Below are 12,936 nucleotides of genomic sequence, written 5' to 3'. Positions count from 1 at the left end.
CCAGTATCTAACAGCCAGAACAAAAACCCCTCCTCAAATTCCCAAATGACCTTCAAAAGTTCTACCTGTGTCTTAGTCCCTGAAAAGTATGGTCTTGGGGTTACTTTTTACTCCTTTTCCTGTAGAAGAATCTGAGGAATAGTGTCCAAGGTCTGCAGTCTTTTGGGGACTGGAGGAGCCTCTAAGGCCTCTTAGTTTTCCCTGGGTCTTGGGCAGAAGGAAGTGTCTCTTGAGGGTCTACAGAGATTCCCACTCTCTTGCTCAGTGCCCCTTAGCATCTGCCCCCCCTCATCCATAGACCACAGTCTTAACCTCTGAACTGGGGCTGGCTGATGAAAATGCTTCTCGTGTGATGCCAGTTTGCTCCAGCATCACTCTCCTTAGTGGAAGGTCTTATTTTTGCCTCCCAAGGTAGCAGATCTGTCCTAAGATTTCTCAGCAGGCCCCACCCTGCTTCGGGTACCAGTGTCAATGATCCCCAGGCTTGTGGTCCCAACCTTCCCAAGCCCTCACTTTTCCTGAAGCAGGTAAAGCCAGATATATACTTTAAGCTTATTCCTTTTGAAATGCTTTACTTTGAAAACAACAAGACTTTCAAACATTTCCTTAAAATAAGCCACTTTTCACTAGCAATACCAAAGACAAGTTTGGGTAAGTTTCTTTCATTCAAAAAGATATGTATTGAAAATCTTGTATGTGCAGGCACTGAGCTAGAACCTGGGGAGTCCAGATGGACACGAAGACTTCAGGAAGATAGACATTGATAAAATTATCACATAGGAATGTGTCCTTACAATAGTGATAAGTCCTAAGAAAGGAAAGAATAGGGTGCTATGAGAGAAGGCAACTCATGCGATTGACTTTATTTAGAATGCAGAGCCAAGAACTCATAGAAGTGCTTTTCAACTGAAACCTAAGAAGTGGGTAAGAGGTAGGAAAGCAAAAGAGGTAGCAGTGTGGGGATAATGCGCCAGCTAGAGGAAACTACATGCAAAGGATCTGAAGAAAAATGAGCTTATATCTATGTTGCATAAGCTTATTCAGGGCTGCTGGAAAAGAGTGAACTAGTCATTGAGAAGAATGGTAGATATGAGGTAAGCTTGGGGAGATGGTCAAGGGAACTTTGTAGAGCATGTTTGGAATTGATATTTAACTGTAAAAACAAATGAAAGCTATTGATAGTATTTAAGCAGGGGAGAGAAGGATCATTTGAAAAAGATCTTTCTGGGGAAGGAGTTGGAAGGAGTAGAGTGTGGAATCAGGGAGACCAGTTAGAAGGTTACTGGAGTCTTAGTTTGTAGGGGAGGTGGTAGATATGGGGAAACAGAGATTGATTGAAGAGCTATTTTGGAGATAATCATGAGGGTCTTCAGAGTTAGACTGAATGTTGAGTGTGAGATGGTAGTATCAGAATAAGTCTTGGATTTCTGCCATGAGTGTTTGGTTGCATAGACAGGTTCTCTAGTGATGCTAATTAAGATTTGGAGGGGAACAAATTTGGTGGCCTGAGACCAAAAGCTGAATTTGGGACAGGTTGGATTTGAGATGTCTTGGATACCAAGGGACGATGTCATGTTGCCGGTTTACTACATAGATCTGGGGAGGAAATAAAAATTTGGGAACATTGGCATAAAGATGGTATTTAAAACCATGAGAGTGGATGTGATTGCCTGGGAAGAGAGGAAAGAAAAGTATCTAGTTTGTCCTTATCTTCATGATGCTAAATAAAAAAAAACTGATGAAAAAAATTGACAATTTCTTGTTGACTTGAATTGTCTGTTTAACTGGATTCACCCATTTATCTGGAAGCCCTAGGAACTCCTGACACAGACATGGCTGGATAAATCAACATTTTTCCATTCTTTCTTAGAAATCACCTCCTATAACAACACAGAGAAAGAAAATTAATTCAACTATCCCTCCTCTCCTCCCCCCACCCCTTTTTTTATTTGTGAAACTAGAAGATAGATGCAATCTCTGGATTCCAAAATGTCTGAAAGAGCTGTTGAAAGGAGCTGAGATGTAGCAGAAGCCATGTGGGAGAAAGTTAAGAGAAGAAACACAGAGACTAGAGAGAAGACCCAGTGATATCAGGTCTTAGAAAGTGCCAGAAGAAAATACTCTCTGTGGCAAGAGGCTCCTTCCCAGAAGATAGATCTGTTACTTCTCTCTGAACCTGGTTTGTTTCAGGGAAGCAGAGGAGGCAGGACCATACATAGACTCTCCATATTGACAGGAAACCTCCATCTCTGTAGTAAGGAAGAAAAACCTTTAGTTTATTAAACCTGCCAAATGGAAGACTACCCTGACTTATTTCTCACCTACAAGATACTCCTCGATAGAGCTGGCTGAGGGAAATCTAACTCTTTCAATAATGAGCAATAAAAATAAATTAGCACAACATTGATATAAAGATTCCAAAGAAAACAGATGAAACCAGTAGCAATAGAAAGACCTATCCAGAATCTGTTACTGTAGACTGTATAAAAATTATGACTAAACATTTTGCTGTAATTTTTAAAAATGAAGTAATTGCCTTTTTGAAGGAAGACCCCAAAATAAAATGGGAGAAATCAGAGAAGATATGGCAAGGAGATGAATTATGCTAGCAGGAAAGATGTAGAAGGAAAAACAAACATCACAGGAATGAAGGCAAAATTGGAAGGAGCATAAAAAATTGATACCACTGAACACATAGTAAGGAACAAGAAAACAGAAAAGAGAAAAGCTAACAAAATAAATGGAAACAAAATAAGAGTTTAAAAGGAGTAAAGAGAAAAAAGATGGATATGGAATACAAGGGGCAATCCAAAATTCACAAAATTGGAGTCTCCAAAGACAAAAACCCAAACAATGAAACTATGAAAAATCGAAAACATAACATAAAATAATATGACAGAACTAAGATTGCTACATCAATCAATATAAATAAGCTTAACTCTCCCACTAAAAAAAAATATTTCCAGCTTAACTAAAAAAAAACCTAGCTCTGGACAGGAGACAACCCTAAAATAAAGTGACTCAAAAAGGTTGAAAATAAACTAATGGGCAAAAATATATATGGAGCATTTGGAGAAAGCAGGCATTGAGATAATAAAATCAGACAAGTAGAATGCAGGCCAAAGGCATTAATCAAGTCAAAGAAGGAATTTTATACTACTAAAGTATGCAATAATGCATAATGAAGATATCACAGTCATGATAAGTGTACACTGAATCCCACATTATCACTATTTATAAAGTGGAAATAGAAAATAAAGGAGAAAAAGATGGAAACACACTAAAATAGTAGACATAAAGGGTTTCTTAATTGGACAAAAGTTAAGAAGGACAGTAAAATAAAGCTAACACTTAAAAACAAAATTAAAAAAAACCAAAACCCTTCATTAGAAAATTTAAAAGTTGTTCTAAAAGCTCTTGAGTCAATGAGAAAATAAAAACTCAAGTTACAAAACACTGATAACTAAAGCATTACCGATTAGAATCTAAAGGATAAAGCAAAACAGTACTCAGAAGAAATGTTATAGCCATAAATACATAGATCAATCAAAAAGAAAGTATGAAAATAAGTGAATTAGGGAGTGGTATCTGTTAGCCCCATGAATACACACTCTCAGTCTCCTTTTCTACTAGAGTGTTGTCAAATCCAGTGTAAATATTGGAGTGAGAGCCAATTTTGCTGTTCTACAGCCTTTGTCTAAGTGCATAGGTGAATGTTTTTCATTTTGAAATACTGAATAGTCTATCTTCCATAACTTCTTGGAGATACAGGCTTAGGATTAAAACAAGAGTTAGCTAAACAATTTTCTCCTACTGTCTCCCCCTGGTGAACATAAGATGAAGACATAAAGGGATGCATGGGTCAGGAAAGAGATGAAACATCACAATAGGACAATTTCAGGAAGGTTTGTTTACACAGGTGTTGGTAAGGACAATGATTTTCAACCTTGGCTGACATTAGAGTCACCTGGAGGGCTTTTAAAAAACATCAGTGTCCCTGGTCTTTCCTTTTGTAGCACTTTATAACAATCTGTGTTTATTTTATCAATGCCTGTCTTTCTTGAGACTGTAAGTTTCATGAGAACAGAAACCTCTTCCATTTGGATCCCTCAGTGTCTAGTTCAGTGCCTGCTCAGTCACTCCAGGAATTTTAATTTAATTGGCCGTAGGAGAAGCCCATAAATTGGTATTTTAAAGAACTCCCAGGGATCTTAAGGAGCAGTAAGGTTGGGGACCACTGGTGTAGGAGATGCTTAAGGGAGAGTGCAGTCCTCTGGGGCTATGGCTGTTGCCACCCTAAAGCTCAGAGGGGTCAGCAGGGGGAATGGCTTCTGGGAGTGTGGACCAGGCCACCGTGAGAGGAGCAGTAACCTCTGATCAAGAGACAAAACTGATTTGAGGCAAAGTTGCAGGGAGAGAGCCTGACCTTCTTTTCCTCCCTTCTTCCATTAACTGAAGCCAATCGGAGGTCTAGAAGACAGAATCTTTGCTGTAGTCACACTGTCAGCCTCCCGGGGCAGTGAGCAGGGTGGAAGAGACTGGGGGAGCAAAAGGAAGATATGCAAGCACAGGTGGAGGTACTCCCTGCTGGGACCTGCTGTCCTCACTCACATATTACAACAGCTGGGGGAGACAACTGGAGACAGATGAGATGAGGAGGATGAGTTGTCAGCATTTGAGCTGATAGGTCCCATTATCTGGAGAGATCCTCTAACCCATATGCCTCAGCAGACAAAAAATAGAATGAATGACTGAAGATGGGTAGGTGACAGGGAAGTTGGGCTAGACTATCAGGAAAGGTAAGCTTAAAAAAAGCAAAATGCTTCGGACACAGCTTTACAATGCTGGTGGTCTATCACCTGCCTTCCTCCTATCCCCGGGGGAAGGTGGGGAGCAGACTTGCTCAGGGTCACACCCTTTTCGATAAGGTTCTCAGTGAGGTCCTGCTTGAACACATGGCTCCTCTGGGAATTCAACACTGTGCTATCAGTTTGAGTGGTAGCAATTTACTTATGTTTCTTGGGACTGGAGAATGATGGGAATCACATCATGGAACATACTATATTTGACCTTTTCCACCTTTCAAGGCCATGTAAATGAATGTGTGTACACGTGTGCATTTCCTCCCATCAGCCATATATATAACATGCAGCTATAGCCACAATGCAATTCTGGGGTTAACTACCTCGATCTCCTTACAAATATAGCTCGAGATGGCTAAGGCAGTGGTTCTCAGCTGAGGCAGGCATCAGAAGGGCTTGTGGACACAGACCGACGGGCCCCACCCCAAGTTTTCTGATTCAGTAGGTCTGGGGTGGGACCCGAGTTTCTGCATTTTTAGTAAACTCTCAGCTGATGCAGAGCTGCTGATCTGAGGACCACATGACTAGAGTATAGAGATAATCTCTCTTCTGGTTCTGATTCTGGGTCATCTGTTCTGCTACTGCTATAAACTCCGCTAATCCACACTCTGGTGATCTGTGTTAGTTTCATGTGCTGCCTGCAATTGCTCTGAGCCCTGATTTTTTCAACACAGAGTCTTTATCATTTGAACTTCTTTTTCTCTCCTTAGTTCTATTCCTGTTAGTGACTGAAAGGATCCATCCATTACCAGGAGGTAAGGAGGTATAACCTCCTCCATTTGTATCACTGATCTTTGCCAATTCCAACTGATGACCATCAACAGCATCAGTATATTCCCTCTCCTACTGCTGCTCTTGGTGGAGTTACATACAGCATTAGCTTCAGATTGGCTAAGAAGCAAGACGTGGCTCTACTGCTTACTGGCTGTGTAACACTGGATAAATGATTTGGACAATTATTCATCTGCAGAATGGGGTATTTATTCTTTTAGAGGGTTGTTGGGAGGCTAGAATGAAATAAGATATGCAAGAGGAAAAATGCCTGGCTCAATGAACATTACGTAATAACGGATCACCCTGGATTTTGGCAAAAAAAATAGTAACTTTCACTTGAAAAAAATTTTCATTTCCCTCTTAGAATTAATTTACTTTTAATGAATTCCAAAGGCAGTGGTTCCCAAACTATGTTTTGAAAGGCAGTGCGCTTGGTGGGTACGGACTCACAGTCTAAAGTTGGCATTGCAATCTGGGTTCTGCCATTGACTAGCTATGCAACCTTGAGGGTGTAACTTAACCTCAGTTTCAGCATCTGTGAAATGGGAATGGGAAGAGAACCTTCCTCAGAAGATTCTATGAGGATTAACTTACATAATGCATGTTTGGGGCTTAGCCCACTGCTGGACATTTCATAAGCACATGATAAATTTTAAGTGCCATTATTAGGTTTTGGAGAACAGCACAGTCTTATGAACTAGACCTAGAGTTTGTACTTCAAAAATAATAAAATTCAAATAATAAATAAAAGATTCATAAATGGAATGTTTTCAATTTTGTTTTTCCTTCAATACATTTTTTTTTATTAATTAATTAATTTATTTATTTATTTTTGGCTGTGTTGGGTCTTCGTTTCTGTGCGAGGGCTTTCTCTAGTTGTGGCAAGTGGGGGCCACTCTTCATCGCGCTGCGCAGGCCTCTCACCATCGCGGCCTCTCCCGCTGCGGAGCACAGGCTCCAGACGCGCAGGCTCAGCAACTGTGGCTCACGGGCCCAGCCGCTCCACGGCACGTGGGATCTTCCCAGGCCAGGGCCCGAACCTGCGTCTCCTGCATTAGCAGGCAGGTTCTCAACCACTGCGCCACCAGGGAAGCCCCTTCAATACATTTTTAATCTTCAGTGATAGTTACTGTTTATCTTCCAATGAGTGTAGAAGGAAAAGTGGTTCTTATTCTAATAGATTTTTTTTTCCCTCAGACTACCATACTTGAGGAATGTTTCCTGGGTGAGCTGTGTGGGGAATTTTAACTTTATTGAGAGAGGCATTGTGTTAAGTATTTCATAAACACTGTCTTATGAGTATCTCACAACTACCCTGTGAAGCCAGTGTTTCAGGTCAGTGTTCAAGATCTAGAAGGTTGTGCATATATTATCTCTCTTGTAAAAAATTGTTCCAAGTTATGATATGATAGAATTAAAATTATGAATATTTTGTGTTCCACAATTTCCTCACCTTTCATTTGGTCACTCTATCAATTGAGTGAACATGTTGAAAATAGTTGTTTGGTTACTTTCCAAGTTACACTATTAAATACCCCATTATGGTGATAGGGCTCAGAACTTTGCTATTACACTTTTTAGTTAGCAAACACACACACACACACACACACACACACACACACACACACACATTCTATAGACTTACACACACAGAGCGTATACCCTTCTAAATTTATTCGTATTAAATGACCAGAAAGTTTTAAGAGTGCGTGAATGAGTGTACTGTCTTCTCTACCTATCCTATCTTGCTTTTAGCACAGTTAAATTTGGCTTGCTACTTGCTTCACATAATGCTTAACAAATTCTTGTTGAATAAAAGGAAATTATACTGAATTCTCTGACATCTATGCAATAGCCTGACAGTAAAATCTCTGTAGGTTTCTCTTCCTTCCCCAGTGTTCTCTTAACAAATTAGTTTAGAGTCACTGACCTACATCTCCAAACTGTGACCATTTCCCCTTCCAGCTCACTGATGGGCGTTTCTCCATAGAAGGCTAAAGGGCCTCCTTGCCAATGCCTGTTGCCATTACACCTTAGGAAAGGGTCCAGCCTCCTTTGTTTATGAGCTGCCTGAGCTTACCAGGAGGACACGACTTTAAAAATTTTTACCCCACTCTGAATGGTGGGGGGAATCAATCCAGTTTCTCACAAAGAAGCCTGGAGGAGTCACATTGATGCTGCCTGAGGCTTTGAATCAGTTTGCTTGGCACAGAGGGGCCCCTGCTTCTGCCTTCCCACGATTGGGCTGGTGGCCGTCTTCTGATGGGGCCGCTGCTGTGTTGGGACAGTGTTCCCACCATCCTGACGAGGGATACGAATATATTTGCCACTTACAAGCGGTGAGCCGTTTGTGCTTTGTGGTTTTAATCTTTCTTTAATCTGTATTGCTATAAAAATTGACAGCGCCATTTTAGACAAGAAGAAAGCTAAGTTGTGTGGTTAAGGTAGGATTTCAACAGGCTTGGATTTGAATCCTGTCTGTCCCCCTTACTAGGCAATATTGGTTAAATTATTTCATCTCTGAGTCCCAGTCTCCGTGTATGTAAAATGGAAATGACGACAATAGAAGCTACCTACTTCAGAGTTTTAATAGCATGAAATGAAATTAGTGTTGCCATTCAAAGCCCAGACTCTGAAACCAGACAGTCTGGCTCAAATACTGCTTCTGTCACTCACCAGCTGCATGACTTTGGGACAAATCATCTAACTTCACTTGGCCCCAGTTTTTTCATCTCTAAAGAGAAGGTAATAATCGTACCCATATTATGGGCTTGTGGTGGGACCCAGCGATGTAACAGATGTAAACCTTTTAAAATATCGCTGACACCTAGATGCACTATAGATGTGTTGGCTAGTATTACTGTCACAAACGCAGTGCCAGGAAGACAACAGGTTTTCAGTAGATGTTAGCTATTCTCTGTAGTATTGCTTGTCCAAAAAATGAATTATTGTTATAGAAGCAGCTGGATTAAGGAAGATGGAGAGCAACAAATTCAAGATTTAAGTAATTATAAGTTTGTGGTAAGATTTGCCTTGAACTTTTTTTTTTTTAACTTCTTTATTGGAGTATAATTGCTTTACAATGGTGTGTTAGTTTCTGCTTTATAACAAAGTGAATCAGTTATACATATACATATGTTCACATATCTCTTCCCTCTTGCGTCTCCTTCCCTCCCACCCTCCCTATCCCACCCCTCTAGGTGGTCACAGAGCACCATGCCTTGAACTTCTAATAGAATAATTTTTGGCAAAATGTTCTGTGAAACTACAGTAGGCTCACTTGCCTATACAGGCAAATTGGAAAACAGGACAAGTTAATTCACATAACTCAGTTTTAAAAACAAAAACAACTTTTCCCAAACAAAACAAAGGGATATCCCCCCCCCCTCCACTGGATCCTAACCCCAACTAGTCTGGATTAACTCGTTTTTGTCTATGTAAACTGAATTTTCCTAACTCAATCTCCATTTCTGTAAGCCTGCATCTCTCTGGTTATGTAGGCACCAAGCGAGAGCAATCAAATCGTGGGTGAGGGCAGGAGTGGTACTAATTCAGTTTTCTCTTTCTTTCCCCTTTTGCCGCCCACGACCTTCCTCCAGGAATCTCAGTTCACACCAGCCCCCTCTAGCTAGTTTCTCGAAACCTCTTCTAGGAAGGCTGGCCACCCCTCCTTCCCTGTGACCTGGTTTCTGGCTCTCGGTCTCCCTGTGACCTCAGCTCGACCCCCTTTCCCTTCTCACAGCGTCAGTTCTGAGCCCTGAGGTCGCCAAGGACGATAGCTTCCAATTCCACTTTTCCCAGCCTGTGCAACCCTGAAATAATTTGCCTCAAAACCAGTTCTTGGAGAGAGAGGCCTGGTCAGACAAATGAAGGACTGGATTGAATTTTGTTCTTGCAAGAGAATGCCCACGGCAACGTCTGTTTGTAGCAACAAGATTGGGATGTTGTTTTGTGCTTCATGGTTGCCCATTCTGGTTCTTTGCCGGGTGTACTGTCTTCCCTGGAGGGGTCACCTCGCAGAGTTTTCTCAGTGGTCTGGTCTTCGGTGCTGAGAAACTCGTAACTAATTACCAGGACTTCAATTCTTAACTTGACCAGCTGTGTTGAAGAAAGGGAGCTTTGGTTTCCCAGTGCTGGAGGATCTATAATTCATCCTCCATAAAAAAGTCAACATTGGGGCAAAAATGACATTTAAAAATCATAAAATAAGTAGTCTGGTGTTTACCTAAGATGTTCTTTTCCTCCCTTCATTTTATATACCATGCACTGTATCGTTTGTTTTCTTTTGGGTGCTGTGAGCACCTTTGTGACTGAGAAATGCTCTCCTGTTTCCAATGTCTTCTGGGTAAGGGAAAAAACAGAACCACTGAGAAAAGACAGGTGGAGGCAGCTCGGAAAGACCTCTTCACACACTCTCCTTGCAGTTTTGATCTGGTGAAATAGGTTAAGTTAAAGGACTGAATGTAGGTTTACATCTGTTACATCGCTGGGTCCCACCACAAGCCCATAATATGGGTACGATTATTACCTTCTCTTTAGAGATGAAAAAACTGGGGCCAAGTGAAGTTAGATGATTTGTCCCAAAGTCATGCAGCTGGTGAGTGACAGAAGCAGTATTTGAGCCAGACTGTCTGGTTTCAGAGTCTGGGCTTTGAATGGCAACACTAATTTCATTTCATGCTATTAAAACTCTGAAGTAGGTAGCTACTATTGTCGTCATTTCCATTTTACATACAAGGAGACTGGGACTCAGAGACGAAATAATTTAACCAATATTGCCTAGTAAGGGGGACAGACAGGATTCAAATCCAAGCCTGTTGAAATCCTACCTTAACCAGAGGTAGAGCTGTGGTTGGTGGCTTTAGACCTGTGCTTTTCAAACATGGATGTACCCATGAGTCATACAGATTCTGATTCCACAGGCCCAGAGTGAGGCCCAAGATCCTGCCTGCATTTCCAGCAAGCTCCCAGGTGATGTTGCTGAACCACAGACCACAGTGCACATAAGCTTTTAAGGGTTGGGGGCCAGGAAATAGAAAGTGTTCCTCCACTGCTCCCCTCCCCGCCCCTCCCCCCCAACATGTATGTGGAGAGGGTGTCTCTGAAGGTAGCAGCCTGGAGGGGACAAATACAGCTCAGGATTCTCAAATTAAACTCGCTATTCTCTTTCCTAGAGCAACATAGAGACCCATTGAGGTTCAGGGAGTTTCACATGTATAACCAATTAAACTCTTTTTAATTTACTGAAATCCATGTAGTGATCAAATTCATCCTAAATTTCATCGCTTTCTCCATAAAATATCTCTTTAAATTTCTTTTAAATACATTCCTTCTTGATTTGCATTTATGTCCTTTTGTTCTGATCTACCTCATAAACTCAAACTGACCGTCAACCAAAAATTTATAAGACATATCGAGTTTAAGACTTCGTTCAGATTGCTTCTTAATCACCAACTTTTAGAACCAAACATGAATTCCCATTTTGTCCATTTCTTTTCAATCTGAAGAGAATTTAATTCATTATCTTGAATTTCCTGCATTCTTCCTACCCTCAAATATAGCTCTATCTTTCTCTTTAAACACCATAACTAGATTCTGAACCTCAAATCTATATGTCAACTGTGGCTTACCCAGCCCCCTAGAAGGCTGTAGTACAATATCCTGGAATTTAGGATTTATGCCAAGCCCCCTCTTCAGCCTCACTTCCACTGCCTACTGAGCTGAAAATTGAAATGCTGGCTCAGTCTATAGAGTCAGACTCTCTTCTTCGGTTGTGTTAACTAATTCATTACAAACCTTAGCTTGAGTGTTTTGCTTACCCAAGAGCACCTCATACTGAAGAATTTAAATTTCACATACAATCTCTTTATCCCTTTCCCTCATTGACCAGACTTATTCAGGGCAACAATTATCTCCCTCTGGATACTAATTTTCTCCCCCATTTCATGGCATCCTCAACCAAAGCTCACAGGCACACAGCAATCCTTCATTAACTGAAAACATGCAAAGTGCACAAGTCTTTCCAATGGAAAATCCGATACAAAAGCCAAATGAGGTAAATTGCAGTACTTGACCTGCCCTGGGACACTTTAAACGGTGTTACATATTAATATTTTGCCAAGTCTCAAGATGGTGGGAAGATTCTCATCAGAGCCCAGTGTCCTTTTCTGAAGGAGGGAGACATCCTCCCCCTTACCCCTCCCCCGCACACACAGATGCAGTCCCGCTGATACTTACTGATGGGCCTCCGGCAAGAAGTACTCAAAAGCATTGTTCACGTGGAGAGAAAAATGACAGAACAGGTCAACTGGGGTCAGCATGTCTAGGCACCCCCTCAACTTAGTATCTGATTAATACATGTTTGTTTATAGCCACACATGTCATTTTATAATCACACCTAGTATATGTGTCATTGTTTGTACTTCCAAGTATTACTCTTGCTATTTTGGATGCCTTACTATATTCTGTTCTAGAAATACAGCCTCACCACAATTTATTTTTATTCCTCCAGTCTTAAGATGTTTGGATTATAGTTACCTTAGGGAATTGCTTTTGGTTGTGCCTGCGCAGTTGGAGCAGCAGTACCTGAAGACAGTCTCAGACAGAAGCTGCAGGGTTTTCATACATCCGAGACACTAAGAAAGGTGTTCCTGAAAGAATTTTGATTATTCCTGTCCTCTGACTCCTGTGTCCCAGAGCCATAATGTCGTCAGTCTTCATGTCCCAACTCAGCTTTCCCTGGACTTTGGATTTCAGACTGCCCTTGGAAAGGTTCTGCCCATAAATTGGGAACTCCCCAAACTAATTGCTTGACTCGCTGTTCAAGTGGCTGACTCTTCTGGATTGCAGAGCAAATGTGATCACCTAGACCTCACCACTAAATGTTCGTGCCCCCGGACTTTGGCTCTGGCCAAGCTCAGTGATCACATTGGGGACAGCAAGTGGATTACTTAAATAATGGAAAGTGCTCCCCAAATTTTAAGATTGGATTGACTTCCAAAATACGAATTCACCTTCATTTAGGAAATGTCTGTTACGTGGTCTTGCCATGTTGAGACGAGGCTTGTTTGGGTGCATCTCGCCTGCAAGAATAGTCTGAGTGACCGCCAGCCTTGCCCTTCAACCCTGAGTAACGAGATTCACACCACTGTTTAGCACGTCTGCATATTCAAACCTTGAGAAGGACTCCCAGTGTCGTTGGAACCTACAGACACATTAAATGCTTTCGTGGGGTCAGGGAAGAGTGACCAAGGTTAATGTGCTCTGGTCCCTGATCTCTTTTCACGTGTCCCTTTCTCTA

This window comes from Balaenoptera acutorostrata, chromosome 13, assembly GCF_949987535.1.
Source record: "Balaenoptera acutorostrata chromosome 13, mBalAcu1.1, whole genome shotgun sequence".
Lineage (NCBI taxonomy): Eukaryota > Metazoa > Chordata > Mammalia > Artiodactyla > Balaenopteridae > Balaenoptera > Balaenoptera acutorostrata.
The sequence above is the reverse complement of the archived record's forward strand: the minus strand, read 5'-3'. Positions refer to the sequence as shown.